Raw genomic sequence first — 15916 nt, 5'->3', positions numbered from 1 at the left:
AGGGAGGCTGAACGGGCCGGGCCCGACACTTCGGGCAGGGCCCGTCCCCAGCACCAGATTTACAGGTAGGTGGCGTTGGGTCGGGTCGGGGGGGTGGTGGGAGGGAGGTCGGTTCGGTTCGGTTTGGGTTGGGGGGAGGGGGAGGGAGGTCAGGTCGGTGGGAGGGAGGGAGGGCGGGAGGGAGAGGGAGGTCAGGTCGGGGGGAGGGAGGTCAGGTCGGATCCAGTCCAGTGGGGGGAGAGGGTGGAGCGGGTGTCGGGTCCGGAGGCGGAAGCGGGTGTGGGGGATGGGAGCGGGTGTCGGGTCCGGTCCGGTCCGGGGGCGGGGGGGGGTGGGGTGGGGGGGGAGCGGGTGTCGGGTCCGGTCTGGGGGCGGGGGGGGGCAGGGGAAGCGGGAGTCAAGTCGGGTCGGGAGGAAGCAGGAGCTGGCTGTGGGAGGAGCCTTATTCACGCAGCCCCAGTGAGGCCATTGGGCCAGGGCTAGGGGCTGCGTGCTTCGGACCCTCCCACACAGTTTTGGGCACCTGGAGCTACTGCACATGCGCGCCCACTGTAGCGTGCATGTGCAGAGGTCCCGGCACTGTTTTCAGCGCAGGGACCTGGCTCCGCCCCCTATAGCTCCTGCTGCGCTGCGCCGAGGGCCAGAGGACCTGCAGGGAGGTGGAGAATATGGAGGGTTTTTTTAGGCGCACTTTGTGGCGCGAAAAACGGGCGTCCAGGTCGGGACTGCGCCGTTCTAGGCGCGGCTCGAAACTTGGGCCCTATGTTTCTACGTTTCTCGGAGAGTCACCTTATTCAGGGCAGTATAATTGATAGTCACTCAGTAAGATCTAGCTGGTTTCTTTACTGGCCACACAGGTGAATTAGTGGAGGCTATTACCTGTTTCACTACCCCTTGCTTCTCTAATTCCTGCACTACCTGACGAACCACTGCCTCAGCTTCGGGTCTTAATGGGTATTGTCGGAGAGCTTTGTGTTCGGGTCCAGGAATTTTGATGGGTGGTATCTCTGCTAATCCACAATCCTGCTTGTCCCCCTGTAATTCTAATAACACCATCTCACTTAGGGTTGCTTTCTGATATCCCTCACCCACTTTACCTCTCAACTTAATTATCTTTTGATGGGCTTCTCCTAGCCCATCTTTAAACATCCCGTGCTTGAGGAATTCCAATTTTTGCATTTTTTGCTGTGGCTGTGCACTGCACTATCCATCCGGTCCGGTCTTTTATCTCTTCCAGCTTATTTATCTTAGCTTCTAACTCTTGAAATTGTTTTGTTTGAGTATCTATTTCTTTTATCTGTCCTCTGTAGCAGGCGAGTATTAGTACATAGGCTTTCTCCGCTTTATTCTTGTTCTGACTATCCCATAATTTTCTCTGTCCATCAGGTGAGTCTTCTGGCTGCCATCCTTGCTTTTTCATTTCTTTTCTTAGGAAACCCAAATTAATAATGTCCAGTATAAAATAACTGTCAATGGACAGGGTTAACTCCTTTGCCGGTTTGTAAGAAGGCCTGACTCATTACGTGACATCACGTAATTTTTTAAACCTTTCCCAATATCAGAATTCTTTACAAGTCTTTGTGCCTTCAAAACTTGCTTAGAAATTAGGAATCCATTAAAACAGCAGAAATCATTAGTAAAGCTGTCATTAGCTTTAAATAAAACATTCTCATCTGGAAAGACAGCATTTTAGAATAAACTCCAATTGTTTCTAAACTTTTAATTCAAATACTTGCCAAAGATTTTTTTTTAATCGATTTTAAAATGAGACCACACATTTTTAATAGCTATTTTGTTTACTGAAATCCAATTTAAAATAAAGTACTGGCTTCAAGGCTAGAGCTTATTTTACTTAGCTCTGTAAATCATAGTCAAAACAATCAGGGAAACTGCCACACTTTTTATATTTTCACACAAGCTATATACATTCCAGCATTGTTTTTTTTTAAGGTCCTGATCACTGAGCAAATCTTGGGTTTTATTTCTCTCGGCACAAATGCTAAAACTTCCGTGCCGGTTCCATATTTTCTAATTCCCAGTTTTTTTTCCCCTTCCTTTGCTAAAAGATTTGTATTCTTTAATTAAACATGATGACGATGATGATGATGACCATGTAATCTATTCTGTACAACATGGAAATAGAGTTTTTGCATATAGTAGTTGGTGTAACAAAAGAAATCTAAAACTATGAATATTTATTTTAATAGCAGTGGATGAATGACAAAAAAGTAAGCCATTAATAATTATTTAAAATAACTCTCTTGCTGTTTTCATTAACACCAAAGATTTGGCCATTGTATCAAATCCACTCTAGGAAAGAAAAACAGAATTCTGTTAAGATTAAAGTTCATGTTTTGAAAATACTTAAATTACATTTGTATAAAATTCCAGAAATATAATCATTGATAATATTCGACAGCAAGATTGGGCCAGTGAACTGAATTAGTTGTATCTTGATAAATATGCAGGATGGTTAAATACCCTTTGATAATTGCAGGGTTCAATGTTTTCCTGTTGTTTCCCTGTTAATAATGCCAATCTTCACAAGTATAATTGTGATATAACAACGCACGACAAGGATTTTTTTCTGAATTAGCCCTTTGATGGGCTCAGTATTATTTAACATTGAAAAAAAACAATGGCTTTGAAATTCTATGGAGCTGTTTAATCCAGTATGGCGCTCCTGAGACAGGATTTCTGCTTGAAGCACTAACTCTGCCATTATCTGTGGCATCAGGTCATTTTGATCTCCAATGGCGGTCAGCAGCACAGATTCCATGTCAAACAGGAGTAATGTGCTGGGGTTGAATTAGAAGTGCAGCATTGTAAGAGCCAAGAATGGCTGACAATTGCAGCTGCAGGCTGGGGGAACAGCAATTAAGTAGGAAAGTGTTGGCCACGGTGTGTTTACTCAGGTAGCTGTAATAGATTTTGAACCACTTTTAAAGAGAATGTGTCAGCGGCACCCAAGGAAAGGAGCAGAGCATTGCAAAGAGGCAGAAGAGAAAATCACACAATTTTAATGAGGCTGACCTACAAATCCTCCAGGATGAGATGCAGCAAAAGAGTGCAAGACGATTGGGTCCCCATGGGAGAAAGCCACAGAGAAATGTGTCATGTGGAGGGCGATGACTCTGAGTGGCATTGCACACACCTTCAGAAGTGCAGTACAGTGCCAGAAATAGACCAATGATGTGAGGACAGGCAAGGCCAAACACTGACCACCCTCCATTTTCTTCCTTGGCCACCATGTCACTAACGCGCTTTTCACTTTCTTAGTAGCTGCACAAGTAACTCTACATGAGACACTGTAATTAATGGGGTCACTAACTCTGGATCTCACCGTATGGGTTCAATTTTTCCTACCAGGTTGGGAGACAGGCAGGCGATGTCCGGGGCGGGCTGTGACCCGTTCCTGTCTCCATGTCAATTTCTCCGACGAATTACTCCTGATTGGGCTTATTAAGCCCACCCTGCGAGGTTTCAGGCCAAATAAAAGGAAATGGGTCTGATGATGTTACTTGATGACGTGGTTTGTTAAAGGGACCATGCCCACATTCATTTTGATATTTGTGCTTTCAGTGTCTGCAGCATTGAGGTGCTGCAAACACTGACAAGCACTGCACAAAGGTGCACGGCTGTACTCAGGCTCACCCATGACTCCCTCCATATACTTATGGAGGGAATCACAGCATGCAGGGAGGTTCTCTTCCCTTCCAACACAGCCTGGGTGCACATTGCACAGGAGAGCACAAGCAGGGATGTCGTCAGGAGGACCAGGCTGCAGTGGCGCGAACCTTTCAATGATCTCAGTAGATCATGAAATGTTACTGTAAAGCCACACTCAACCTCATCCTGCTGTGCCTCTCATCACATCCCCATCACTCTGCCTTCCCTATGCCTGCACTTCCTTACTCACACCAACTTACCTTGCACCTCCACCCATCCCTCTCTCTATCTACATTACCACATCCCCATCTCATGAGCCACCCCCACACACACCCTCATCCTTGTCCAATCATACCAACTAACAACACACAAGGGTAGGCACTTGGGTTTTTTAGCCAATGTTCATGTAAAGTTTCTGTTGATGTGTTGTCAAACATTGAAATCTTTATTTTCAATACTTTGCATTCTTGGAACAATCTGTGCACCTTTGGAAGTGGTTTAGTGAGTTGCAGTGAATGGTGAGACATAACGGTACCCCCTCCCCCCAATGGCGAAGAGTGTGAAAGGAATTACTTTGGCAATTGTAGGGATCCTTTATGGTGTGGTGACAACCTGCCATATCATGTGGCAGCCAAGCTGTACAGCATCAAGTGGTCAATCTGGCCATGGTGAAGCCATCCCTGGCCTCCCAGGCAGGAATGTGGTCAGGTGCCAATGCCCTGTGTCTTGTGCAGCATCAGGTGATTGCGGAAAAGATTGGTGTTTTGGTGATGCTGGTGTGCCTGGTGTTGCTGTTGTTGGGGGTGACTGTGGTGGGATTCTGAGGACCAAGGTGAGATTTTTTCAAGGGCACCGATGCTGCTGAAATAGATGTCAGCTGAAGTTGAGATGACTGAAGCGATCTGTCAATGGTGAGAGGTGACACTGGATGGAGAGTTCACTGCAAATACTTCAAACCTCCATGAAGCTGAAAAGTTTGTTTCAAATCCTGAAGGCTCCAGCTTCTAAGGTTGGAAATTGAACCGCTGTGAAATGGTAACTTTTATACCATTTTTACAGCTGTCAATGATTCACAGCAATGGAGAGTCAGGCTCATGAACTGATGTGATCTCCAAGCGCCGGGAACCTCATAAAAAAGCTGTAAAAATGATAAGTATTTGGTAAACTGCTTTGTAAGTACCTTTAAATAATCTGTTAATAATTTGAATTGGCTTTCCCTGGGATGGCCAGGGATGGCCTCATCATGGCCAGATTGACTTCACTTGACACTGTGGAAATCTGGACAAAAGGGGGAAGGATCCTTAGAGATGGAGCACGCGGTGTCCACCGGTACGCTCGCGGCCTTCCGTGAGAGGTGGGCACCGGAGGGACTGGAGTGCATTATTACCCACGGCAACCAAATTTTAATTTGATTTTATATGTTTTAAAGTTTAATTTGTTTTAATTGCCGGTTTTAGTGTCCCCCTCCCCTGTTATAGGGGGCACTTGTAAAAATTATGATTGTAGTGCCCCCCCAAAAAAAAGGGGGAAGGAGCTGAAGCTTATTAGTGCTTTGTGTTGCAGGAAGATATTTATTTTCATTAACCATTACTTAATCCAGATCAATTAAGCAATTTAGGACTGAGATGAGGAGAAACTTCTTCACTCAGAGAGTTGTGAACCTGTGGAATTCTCTACCACAGAGAGTTGTTGATGCCAGTTCATTAGATATATTCAAGAGGGAGTTAGATATGGGAAAGGGATCAAGGGGTATGGAGGGAAAGCAGGAAAGGGGTACTGAGGCGAATGATCAACCATGATTTTATTGAATGGTGATGCAGGCTCGAAGGGCCGAATGGCCTACTCCTGCACCTACTTTCTATGTTTCTATATTTCTATGTTAAGAAGTCAAGGAATTAAACTGTAAACTAAGTTACTTAAATACAAATTTAATTACATTTTATTAAATAGACCAAGGTTTCTAAACTTGGGCATTGGTTTAAATTAAGAGCAGTGTTACAGATTAAAAACTATACATAGATAATTTGATATTTCAAAACTTGTTAGTTAAATAAAATACAATAGAGATTGCAGGGCAGATGATGTGTTGCATCTGCAGCATGTGGGGGCTGGTGGACACCAGTGGGATCCATGGCGACCTCATTTGAAGTAAGTTTTGGCGGCTCAAGGTACTTTGGCTCAGAGTTGACGAGCTGGAGTCTGAGCTTCAGACACTGTGATACATCAGGGAGGGGGAGAGTTACCTGGAAGCTGTGTTCCAGGAAGCAGTCACACCTCTTAGGTTAAGTAATTCAAATTTTCTCCGTGGTCAGGGACAAGAGGGTGTGACTATGAGTGAGGCAGGTATGGAGATCCAGAAGGTAGCATCGGAGGAGCCTCAGCCCTTGCACTTGTCCAACAGGTACTAAGTTCTTGCTCCCTGTGTGGATGAGAGCAGGGACTGCATGAAGGATGAGCAAACTAACCACAGCACCATGGTACAGGGGGCCATTCAAGTTGGGGGAGTAGAAAGAAATGTAGTAATGTTAGGGGACAGTATAGTTGGGGGATAGAAATTGTTTTCTGCAGCCAAGAGCGTGAGTCCCGAAGGCTGTGTTGTCTGTCCAGTGCCAGGTTTAAGGACACCTCCTCTGGACGGGAGAGGAACTTGGAATGGAAGGGGGAAGATCCAATTGTCGTGGTCCATGTAGGTACCAACGGCATAGATAGATCAAAGAAAGTGGTTCTGCTGAGTGAGTATGAGCAGCTAGGGGCTAAATTAAAAAGCAGAACCACAAAGCAGGAACTTCAGCTCAGAGTTGATGAGCTGGCATCTGAACTTCAGATACTGCGATACATCAGGGAGGGAGAGAGTTACTTGGAAGCTGTGTTCCAGGAGGCAGTCATGCCCCTTAGGTTAAATAATCTCTGGATTACTACCTGAGACACAAGCAAATTGGTATGGGGTAAATAAGATCAGAGAGATGAAAGTATGGCTCAAAGATTGGTGTGAATGAAATGGGTTTCAATTTATGGGACACTAGCACCAGCACTGGGGAAAGAGGGAGCTGTTCTGTTGGGACGGGCTTCACTTGAACCATGCGGGGACCAGTGTCCTGGCTAATTGAATAACTAGGACTATAGATAGTGCTTTAAGTTAAATAGTTGGGGTGGGGTGGGGGAGGTGGTTCAGGTGAGGGGAAATTTAAAAAGTCAAAGAGAAAGGAGAAGGCAATTCCGCAGGGTGCCGATAGGGGTAATGATAACCAAAGTGTTACAGAGCATATAAACGTAAAAGTGCACCATAAAGTGGGGTCAGAGGAGAGAAAAATGATAAAAAGACAAAATTGAAAGCTCTTTATCTGAATGCATGCAGCATTCATAACACGATAGGTGAGTTGACGGCACAAATAGATATAAATGGGTATGATCTGATAGCCATTCCAAAGACGTGATTGCAAGATGACCAAGGCTGAATATTCAGGGGTATTTGACATTTCAGAAAGATAGGTAGAAAGAAAAAAGAGGTGGGGTAGCTCTGTTAATAAAGGATGAGATCAGTGCAGTAGTGACAAATGATATTGGCTCAGAAGATCAAGATATATTGGCTGGCGATAAGAAATTATCAGGGAAATAAGTCACTGGTGGGAGTAGTCTTAGGCCCCCTAACAGTAGCTGCATGCAGGACAGAGTATAAATCAAGAAATATGGAGGCTTGGAAGAAAGGTACGGCAATAATCTTGGCCAATTTTAATCTTCATATAGCTTGGGCAAATCAAATTGGCAAAGGTAGCCTTGTTGAAGAGTTCATAGAGTGTATTCAGGATGGTTTCTTAGAAAAATACGTTGTGGAACCAACCAGGGAGCAGGCTGTTTTAGAGTTAGGTACTGTGTAATGAGATAGGATTAATGAATGATCTTATAGTAAAGGATCCACTAGGGAAGAATGATCATAGCATTTTAGAATTTCAATTTCAGTTTGAGGGTGAGAAACTTGGGTCTCAAGCCACTGTACTGAACTTAATAAAGGCAATTACAAAGGTATGAAGACAGACTTGGCTAAAATTGACTCGGAAAATAGATTAACGGGTAAGACAGAAAAAAAAGCAGTGGCAGACATTTAAGGAGATATTTCCTAGCTCTCAGCAAAGATATATTCCAGTGAGGAAAAAAAAGACTGTAAGAGAAGAATGAACCATCCGTGGCAAATTAAAGAAGTTAAGACTGGTATCAAATTGAAAACAAAGGCATACAATATTGCGAAGATTAGTGGTAGGCCAGAGAATTGGGAAATTTTTATGAACCAGCAAAGGATGACTAACAAAAAATAGAGAGAAGATAGATTACGAGAGTAAAGTAGCAAGAAATATAAAAACAGACAGTAAGAGCTTCTACAGGTATATAAAAAGGAAGAGGGTAGCTAAAATAAACATTGGTCCCTTAGAGGATGAGACTAGGGAATTAATAATGGGGAACAGGGAAATGGCAGAGACTTTCAACAAATATTTGGTAGCGGTCTTCACAGTAGAAGACACTAAAAGCATCTCAATAATAATAAATAATCAAGGGGCTATAGGGAGGGGGGAACTTAAAACAATCACTATCACTAGAGAAAAAGTACTAGGCAAACTAATAGGACTAAAGGTGGACAAGATGGCTTGCATTCCAGGGTCTTAAAAGAAGTGGCTGCAGAGATAGTGGATGCATTGGTTGTAATCTATCAAGACTCCCTGGATTCTGGAGAATCGCCCCTATTCAAGAAAGGAGGGAGACAGAAAGTAGGGAACTATAGACCAGTTAGCCTAACATCTGTCATTGGGAAATGCTGGAGTCCATTATTAAGGAAGCAGTAGCAGGATATTTAGAAAATCATAATACAATCAAGCAGAATCAGCATGGTTTTATGAAAGGAAAATCATGTTTAACAAATTTGCTAGAGTTCTTTGAGAATAATACGAACAAGGTGGATAAAGCAGAACCAGTAGATGTAATGTATTTAGATTTCTATAAGGCATTTGTTAAGTTGCCACATAAATGGTGACTGCACAAGGTAAGAGCTCACGGGGTTGAGGGTAATATATTAGCATGCATAAAGGATTGGCTAACTAACAGAAAACAGAGAGCCAGGATCAATGGGTCATTTTCAGGTTAGCAAATTCTAACTAGCACGGTGCCACAGGAATCAGTGCTGGGGCCTTAATTATTTACAATCTATATTAATGGCTTGGATAAAGGGACCGAGTGCAATGTAGCCAAATTTGCTGATGATACAAAGATAGGTGGGAAAGCAAGTTGTGAAGAGGATACAAAGAATCTGCAAAGGAATATAGATCGGCTAAGTGAGTGGGCAAAACATTGGCAGATGAAGTATAATGTGGGAAAATGTGCAGTTGTATACTTTGGTAGGAAGAAGAAAAAAAGTAATTATTATTTAAATAGACTACAAAATGCTGAGGTACAGAGGGTCCTTGTACATGAAACAAAAAAGTTAGTATGCAGATACAACAAGTAATTCGGAAGGCAAATGGAATGTTGGCCTTTATTGCAAGGGGAATGTGATATAAAAGTAGCAAAATCCTGCTACAACTGTTCAGGGTGTGGTGAGACCACAGATGGAGTACTGCTTACAGTTTTGGTCTCTTTATTTAAGGAGGAATTTACTTGCATTGGAGGCAGTTCAGAGAAGGTTCACTAGGTTGATTCCTGAGAAGACGTGGTTGTCTAATGAAGAAAGATTGAGCAGGTTGGGCCTATACTCATTGGAGTTTAGAAGAATGAGAGGTGATCTTATTGAAATTTATAAGATTCTGAGGGGGCTGGACAGGGTAGATGCAGAGGGGATGTTTCCCCTCGTGGGGGAATCTAGAACTAGGGGGCATAGTTTCAGAATAAGGGTTCGCAAATTTCATCATCATCATAGGCAGTCCTTCTGAGTCGAGGATGACTTGCTTCCACACTACAAATGAGTTCTCAGGTGATTGAAGAGTCAAATGCGAGACCTACAGTCTGTGTCACAGGTGGGGCAAACGGTGGTTGAAGGAACAGGTGGGTGGGGTGCCTGGGTTGCTGTGCCCTCCTTCCGCTGATGACGCTTGGCTTCAGCTTGCTCTCGGCGAAGAGACTCGAGATATTCAGCGCCTTCCCAGATGCTTTTCTTCCATTTTGGGCAGTCTTGGGCCAGGGATTCCCAGGTTTCAGTGGGGATGTTACATTTTTTTAAGGAGGCTTTGATGGTGTCCTTGAAGCGTTTTCTCTGCCCAACTGGGGCTCGCTTGCCGTGTTGGAGCGACAAGTAGAGCGCTTGTTTTGGCAGCCTTGTATCGGGCATACGGACGATGTGGCCCGCCCATCGGAGCTGATTGAGCGTGGTCAATGCTTCAATGCTAGGGATATTGATCTGAGCGACGACACTAATGTTGGTGCACCTATCCTGCTGTTAACGCAAATGTTTTCCTGCAAGAATCACTCGATACTCTGGGTCAGTTCCAATGCCAAAACGGCTTTTATTACGCCGGCGAGGAGAGAGCCTCTGGTCAACTCCAGGAACTCCACTCCACCGAACAAAGAAATCCATCGATATTTATACGTTTTACAACAGTTCATTACAGGTACTTCAGCCCACATCAGCTGGACACAATCCAATCATAACGATTGTAGATTACATATAGGTTTCTTTAACCCAATAGAATTCCCCTGATACCTCAGGGGCTGTATGTTCAGTTCTTGTCAGCTCGGGCTAATTCATGACCCTGTTATGTGATGCAGGCCCCCCATTATCTCTGTTCCTCGGGGCTCTGCTGTGTGGAGTCATTGATTAAGGACGTTCCATACCAGGCACTATAATGGTTTGTTATAGTTATCTTGTCTCAAGCTGTTGATCCAAGGTAGTGGGCCTCATAGGGTCATTGCTCAGTCAGCCTCAGTCAGCAGTTCATTGCTTGACTAACTGAGTTCCCATCATGCTTGGGCAGCCATTTTATATTTGGCCATTTTAAACATATACGTGTATAGATATATTCAGCAGGTGCCTAATGCCTAGTGTATAGATATATTCAGCAGGTGCCTAATGCCTACAACAATTCCCCCCTTTCGGTAAAGGGACTAATCCTAGTCCCCTTTTAACCGACCGCCCTACCTTTATTAGATTTTGTGCACAGCCTGGTACTCCCTGCCTCAACGTGCTGGCCAGTCACGCGGTTTCAGGAGTCCCGGTTGCTTAGATCAAATTGACAAAGGCCAAATCCTCCTGCCCCTTTATTAGACAGGCTTGTTTAGTATCCGGGGGCTGGGCATGGGTCCTTCTTCATTGTGCGTGGTGCCTGCATGCCTGGCAGGCCATTATGCCCCATGTTATTGCTAAGATCAATTGTATCCTGACCGGTATGTGTGAAATTATTCGAATCCAAGGATGGATGTTCATATTCATTCCCCAGTCTCAGACCTTTCTCCACCAACTCTGATTTTGTAAGTCTACATTGATATCTTCTTCCAGTACTTTGATTTTAGTTTGCAGTTGGTGGTAGAGCTTTATGCATTGACCCACCCTGAGCCTCAATTCCGGTAATACTTCAGTTAGATGTGGGATAGGGACCTGATCTGGCTCATCATAATCCTGTAAATGATCATGGAGCTGATCGGTTACATTAATAACTTCGGGCTTCCGGCACCTAACCTGGGTGATATGCGCTTGCCCGATCGCGACAGGTCGTAGCGGCGCAAAGCAAAAGTTCGGCTGCGGTATCAGGCACTGCAGGTCATTATACTGGTATGAACGCTCTGTAGTAGAGACGCAGTATCTTCCCTTCCCTCCGTAGCCTGCCCTTGCAAAGTGTCTGTGTGCGGGCACTATTTCTAGTACACATCCGTCGGTTCGGTTAAACCTGCAATCGTCTAGCTCACCTCGGCCCACCGGGTGAGGAGATACTGTGATCTCCCCCCTTTGCTTGCATCGTGTTAGGGAAATCCCGGTAAGTATGTCGTTTCGGCGAACGGCGGAGGTGTTCGTCAGATAGTAACAGATGGAAACATTTTCCCGTATTACTCCGATATTCTCTAGTTGGTACAGGGGGAACGGCCCTGAGTCCGGTGTGGCTATGGGGATCATCAGGACTATCCCTAACGCAGTAGCCCTACCCATCTGGCAATCTGGAATCGCTGGGTATACTCGGGTCAGTCCCTTCAGAGTACAATTATCCAGTGTCCCCCTCTGGTTAGCCAACTGAGCTAAATGTAAACTGTCTATCCAATCGGGTACCTCCCCCCTTTGGATCTGGTCGAGATTGTGTCGTATCTGTCCCACCATCCATAGGCCATAAGCGTGACAGAGTTGCCCATGTCTAGATTTTTCGGTATCCTCTTTCTCTCTGTCAATGAGGTGATTAATGGTTTTTGCGTGTGCTTCCAGGACTGTGATGCTGTCCAATTGGATTTCGGCACCCTCATTCCCGAGTTCGGCCTGATCTTCCTGATTCCACTCTACCCGTTCTAATAGTCCCTTCATCACCCCTCTGAGCTGTTCCACCCTTTCATTTAGCCCTTGTATGTCCAGTGAGTTTACCACGGAGGTTCCGGTATTAAAGCCAGTAGCGGCATCATTAACTATTCCTCTCTTAGTTCTATGAACTGGCTCCTGTCCTCGGAATCTACTGGCACCCATGGCATGGCAGCCTGCTGCAATACTACTTTACTCAACACTTTATACATATTTCTTGCCTGCTCTGTACAATATTCCGGCATTCGTATGTCTGAGACGTTGATCAGGACAGGCACAATTTCATGTTTGACATTATCATTCAATAGTTCACCCTCATTGAACAGTACGATCCCATTTTCTGGTTCCTTAGTAGTTATGGGGCATGGCAAATCCTCAGGCTGTGTGGTGGTTCATATGGGGCATGGTGTCGGAGGGGGTGAGAAGCATACATACAGCGATATTGCGGCAGCCTCTACCTCCTCGTAGTATCCACACAGCCCCACCCCCTTTTTGTGGGTGACTAACGGTTGTGGTTGGGCAGGGGGCGCACAAATTATCCCAAATACATTTATCGAGCCCCCTGGCCTCCCTTCGCCCAATGTAACTGCTCCTTGTACCTGTGGAGCATTGCACGCATACTTTGTCCTTATTCAGGTTCACTTGCAGCCATGCATTAAAATAAGTCCTGTCCTTGCTCCAGTCCTTAGCTGCTGGGATGCACATTCCATCCGTTAAATTAAACAAGACTCCATAGTTCATGTAGTTGTTTATTTCCTGATGCGCTGCAATCCGTTGGTATCATCCAGTATTTGCGTGGGTCTTAACGTTCCCAATATTATGAGTTGAATCAGTCGTCGCGGTCCCATCTCGGTGAGTTTTATCTGCAATTTTAAACAGACAGCCTGCTCGTCACCAGGTGTTAGGTTCTGGTCTACTTGTGTCGTGGTCACTCTGTAGAATCGGAGGTAAGGATTAGGTTATCCATATTCTTTATCGTCGTACCATCTCTATCACTTCATGTCCCTGTCTGGGCTGCTGTTGGTTTTGTGTTTGAGCCTGCTGTGCTCGAGCCTGCACGATGACCCATCTAAATATTATCCAAACTCCAATCAACACCAAAGCCACCACTATTCCTCCAAACATCCTAGTCTGCTTTACTGTTAGGTTGGGTTTGTGGACGACACCTACCCCCCGTGGGGTACATTGGCTCGATTGCCATAGGTGATGGTGCTATGGCTGCACACTGCACTATCCGTCTGGTCCCGTTTTTTAAAATCTCTTCCAGCCTGTTTATCTTAACTTTTAATTCTTGACCCTCTGGTTCTGTTTTATTTTTATTCTGACTATCTCACCATTTCCTCTGTCTGTCAGGTGAGTCTTCTTTATTTTAGTAAGAAATTCAAATTAGTAAGGTCCAGTGTAAAACAGCTGTCAATGGAAAGGGTTAACTCCTTTACAGGTTTGTAACAAGGCCTGATGTCATTACGTGACTTCGCGTAATCATCCAAATCTTTGTGCCTTCAAAACTTGCTTAGAAATTAGGAATCCGTTAAAACAGCAGAAATCATTAGTAAAATGGTCATAATAAAAATCTTCGCATCGGGAAAGACAGCATTTTAGATTAAACTCCAAATTTTCTAAACTTCTAATTCAAGTACTTGCCAAAGATTTTTTTTTAAATGAGAGACTGAAATCCAATTTTCACACAAGCTGTATACATTCCAACATTTTTTTTTTTAACGGTTCCATTCACTGGGCAAATCTTGTGTTTTATTTCTCTCTCTGCTGAGTTCGCATAGCTTAGGTCTTTTCTCCTCTGTTATTTTCAAAACCCTCCTGCTTGTTTAGACTGTTCGGGACTTTTCTTGATAAACAACGTCTATTCTGGAAATCTTTTCAAACTGCAGTGAAACTTTCTCGTAATTTAAAATCATTATCATTTACCTCTTCCAAAATTTTTTTTCCTTTTCCCAATTAAACCAATATCTTTTTCACAGCAAATATCAACTAGTATTTAGTAAGTTATGCATTTTTCCATTGCAAACACTTTTTTTCAGCACTTATTTAGTACGTTAGATCTTTTTTCAAACCTTTTAGTTTTATTTATTTTTTAAAGAGATCAGATTTAACTTTTTGTTTTAAATGTATCGCATTTTGTTGTGCCTTTTCTTAACCAGTGGTACTTGAAACCTTCACAACAAAATTAATTCTTCACTGTTCCCATCCTAATTTCTGCTCCCCTTTTGTAGAATTTATTTTTATTATTGAATTACAAAATGTCAAATCTGGTAATACTGTTTTTTTTGCCTAACTTCTGTTTTAGAAGCTGATCAAAAACTTTAATCTTTTGCTCTGTAACTTCAATTTTGTGATACAGTATCTCATAAATTAAATTTTTTTTAAGCTTTAGCTTCTGACGCAGCATGTGTAAAAATCTCTTTACTGAGCTAGAAGCTTTCGCGTCAAGGTTTTACACAAAGGAAAAATGGGACCTTACTTCCCCAGCCTGCAGCCTCGACACACTCACACAGGCTTCTTTTTTTTTGTAAAGGCATTACAGTTTCCCTTCTCTGTTCTTTATCTTATTCCTAGATAGGCATTCACAAAAGTCTCTTTTCATTCAACAAAGTTTATTGTTTAGCTGGCTCTATTCTTGGATCCATACTTCACTTAAGATAATCACTATCAGGTTTCTTTTTATTTCTTACATATTGATTTACTTCCTCTGTTAATTTTACGTGGGCTCGCAGTATCAAGACCACAGCCTTTTCATTTTTATCTTTCTTTTCCTTCTCCCACCCTTCCCGCTGATTTGCTGGCGGGTCCTGGGGGTCCCATCCTGACTTAATCATCTTCTCAATTAGTTTCTTTTGTTTTTCCGCCAGGTGGCGGGTAAGGGACCCTTCTGGTCCCCACTCGAGGTTATTTGCTTTAATGGCTATTCCTGGGTCGGACTAGAACCATTAGGAATCCACTCTCAGAGGTCCGCTTTCTACCTAGTGTAACTTGTAGTAGACCGTCTCCTGGCTACTGTCAGGTCACAAGATCTGCTGTTACACAAACTTATGCAATTCTTAAAACGCGTTTAAGCAATTCCCGCTGTGCCCCACGCCTCCTTAACGACTACCTACCACCGTTTTGTCTGTCGGTCCGACCCTGTTCACAGGTTTGGTTTCTGTTGGTCCCTGTGCACCGCCTGGTCTCCGGGGTATATTTTCAAATCACACTACTGGGTCCGGGAAGTGTCGCTCGGTATCACGCTCCCATGGTCTAAGTGTGTTCCCTACGCCTACTTAGTTCCTGGCCGTCACGTGGGAAAAATTCCTCTTAATTCAGGCTCAGGCTAGGCGTTTGAGATATTAGACCATCTCCTCGTATCGATCAACCGGTTTCCACCACCCACAGCCTTTATAATTAAACATTTTTTATACTCACCCGGGTTTTTCCAAGGGCGTCCAGCGACTCCGGGAAATCCTGTTCGTGACGCCGTTAGCGCGAATGTTTTCCTGCAAGAATCACTCGACACTCTGGGTCGGTTCCAATGCCAAAACGGCCTTTATTACGCCGGCGGGGAGAGAGCCTCTGGTCAACTCCAGGCACTCCACTCCACCAAACAAAGAAATCCATCGATATTTATATGTTTTACAACAGTTCATTACAGGTACTTCAGCCCACATCGGCTGGACACAATCCAATCATAATGATTATAGATTACATATAGGTTTCTTTAACCCAATAGAATTCCCCTGATACCTCAGGGGCTGAATGTTCGGTTCTTGTCAGCTCGGGCTGATT

This window comes from Pristiophorus japonicus, chromosome 2, assembly GCF_044704955.1.
Source record: "Pristiophorus japonicus isolate sPriJap1 chromosome 2, sPriJap1.hap1, whole genome shotgun sequence".
Taxonomy (NCBI): domain Eukaryota; kingdom Metazoa; phylum Chordata; class Chondrichthyes; family Pristiophoridae; genus Pristiophorus; species Pristiophorus japonicus.
Note: the sequence above shows the minus strand (reverse complement) of the source record.